This window comes from Panicum virgatum, chromosome 1K, assembly GCF_016808335.1.
Source record: "Panicum virgatum strain AP13 chromosome 1K, P.virgatum_v5, whole genome shotgun sequence".
NCBI classification, from domain to species: Eukaryota; Viridiplantae; Streptophyta; class Magnoliopsida; order Poales; family Poaceae; genus Panicum; species Panicum virgatum.
Genome location: NC_053136.1, coordinates 16,898,461 through 16,901,444, shown reverse-complemented (window position 1 = coordinate 16,901,444; position 2,984 = coordinate 16,898,461).

Below are 2,984 nucleotides of genomic sequence, written 5' to 3'. Positions count from 1 at the left end.
CGGAGGCGGCGACGCGTGGCCGCGAATCTTTTTGTGCGCCCCGCACCGCACCCCGAACCGGGCCCACCTCGCACAGAGCTGCCCGCTGGTGGGTGGGTGCGGGTCGGCGCGGCATTGACCGCACTCGCACCTGCGGCACATGCCAGTCCCTCGACCTACCGACGTGTGGTCCCAACTAGCGGACGGCCCCGCCGGTCAGGGGCTCCTGCGCTCGGGTGCGAAGAGTGCTGGCCGGTGAAAATGGTTTGCTGTCTTTTCCGCCGCTGCCGCCTCCTCTCCTCCTTCCCTCCGTTGTGTTTCAGCGGTGCACGTTTGGCTGGTCGCCCCCCTTTGCGTCCCGTGCGTGCTTTGTTTTTTTTTTCTTGCACCCTTTGAACTTACATGTGCACCGTCGTGTCGAGTACGAAGAGTAGTAGTGCAGACCGATCCAACTATTTTGGAATGACAGGGTGTCCATGCATCACCAGGGAGGTAAAGGTCTAAAAGCCCGTTAGATAATTTAAGAAGCGGACCTAAAAAAATCGGATTTTAATTGTATATAATTTTAATTTAAAAATTTTAAAAAACAAGTTGGGCTGTGAGGCACCCATCTCTTCTGGATCTATTCTGAGGTGATTCGTGGACGCTGTGAGCCACGTGATCCTGCTACACGGGTACACTACCAGAAAATATCTCATTCGTATCTGGCTGTTTGTACCGGTTGTAATTTGATCCAGTACTAAATTTGTCCTGATGCTATTTTAGTATCGGGTCCAAATTTGAAAGCCCTCAGAGCCAATTTAGTACTGGGCCAAGCCACCGGCCAATACTAAATGTTGTATTTTAGTACCGGTCGGTGTTACCGGCCTGTACTAAAATGGACGCACCATTTTAGTACCGGCCGGTAACACTGTAACATCCCGAAAATTGACAACACTGTAACATCCCGAAAATTGACTAAAATAAATCATGCACTAAAGTTGTGTTTCGTCGTCCTAAAACCCTAAACCCCAAATTCCGAGACCATTTCTCTGTCCCGAACACCCGTTGTCCCATCCTCCTCTGCGCGCGACGCGCGCGTGGCCGACCAGCCGTAGACCACGCCGCGACTCCCGCCTGCACTCGACGCACGCGACCGTTGCGCGTGGCCGGCCGGGGCCGCATCGCGTCGGCGCGAATCCCGCCCTTTCTCTCTCTCCATTTCCCTCTCCTCTCCTTTTTCTTTTTCTCTTTTTCTTTTCTTTTTCCCATTTTCTTTTCCTCTTTTCTTTTCTCTCTCTCCTTCCTCCTACCCCGCGCGCTCGGCCCCTCCTCCCTCTCTGCTCCCGAGCGCCGCCCGGCCGCACTGCCCCTCCTGCTCCGCCGACCGCACCAGCTCAACGTTGCCCCTGCCACACGCGCCCACAGGGGCAGTCCCGCGCCCCGGCCGCCCGCGGCTCGCCGCGCACACCGCCCCCGGGCCGTGCCCACGCGAACGCCCGCGCACACGCAGGCCCGGGGCCCACCACAACGCCGGCCGCGGAGACGAGCCACGCCGCCGCCTGTGCGTGCTCACACCACCACCTCCCTACTCCCTGTTCCCACGCGTTGCAAGGCAGCCCCGCGACCCGAGCCGTGCGCGCGCCCACGCCACGCCGCGGCACCGACCGAACCACGCCGCCGGTCCCGCTCGCCCGTACTCGCCCACAGCACCGGCGACCTCCGCACAGCGCCACCTGCGACGGTCGACGCCTGCGCCGAGGCGTCGCATCACCTCGTCGCCCGCACGCAAGCGCGCCCCGCCGTTGACGCCCCGCCAGTGCTGCACAGCGCCCGTGTCGCCGCTCGCCGGCGCGCCCACCCCTCCACCGACCTAGCTCGCCTATAAAAGGCACCCCGACGCCGCTTCACCACCCCACAGCCATCCCCACCACCTCCGGCCCCCACACCTAGCTCGCAGCGCCGCCGCCTAGCTCCTCCATCACCGCCGCCTCGTCGATCCGCCCTCACACGCCACTTCAGCTCAAGGTGAAGCCGGGGATCGGACCCCACACCTCTCCACTTCGTTTTTCCCCTTCCCCCATCCACTATCATGGCCCAGGGCCACCGGCCAAGCACCGCCGCCGCCTAATGTCGCCGGCCACCGTGGCTAGGCCACTGCAGGCCGCCGCAGGACGAGCCGCGGCAGGGGACCAGGTCCTCTCGCCCCGCTCCCCATTTTCCCCTAACCCCGAGGCCACATCCGCGCCCAGAGCAGCCGGTCGGGCCGCCGCCGGCGAGCCCTCCCCGCTCCTCTGTTTTCCAGCACGGGGGAAGAGGAAGAAGGCAGGGCAGTTTTGCCCAAAGGCCCCTGACCTTCTTTCCTTTTTTCTAAGAGTCCTCCCACCTTTTGTACCATTTGCAAAGGAGACCCTGCCCTTTACCATATTTCAAAATAAATCCCTTCCACATATAAACGTAATTCTAATTATGCCCTTAACCCTTCCCGAAATAGTCTAGATATTTCTAGAAATTGCAACCAGGCCCCTACCTCCTCAAGAATAATTACAACTAAGCCCGACCCCTTGTCCGGCAACAAACCTTTACTAAACCTATCATTTCATGTACCAAACAACCCCGGATCAAACCGAAACTTTACCATGCCTAATTTAACCCAGTCTTGACCATGTCATTCAGAAACCACTTGGAAATATCACTCTATACTCTATATTTCATGTGTTTCCGATTCGAGCTCAACGATAAGTCCTCGTTTTCTAAAGTATTGATTGTGTGCTTGTTTGTATACGTTGTAGACCATGAAGTGAACGAAGGAGAACCTGTCAACGAGCCGTACTGTGAGCAGGAGAACGAGGACTAGTTCCGCGACCCCGAGCTCGAAGGACAGGACCTCCCCGAAGGCTACGAAGACGGCAAGTTCAATTCCATCCTTTGATGCATGTTTCTGTCCTAGTTTTATAAACACAACCCAACGGCCTGATTTATAACATTGCATAAGTTTTGCTTGCATGAAAACACGGTTGGATAGC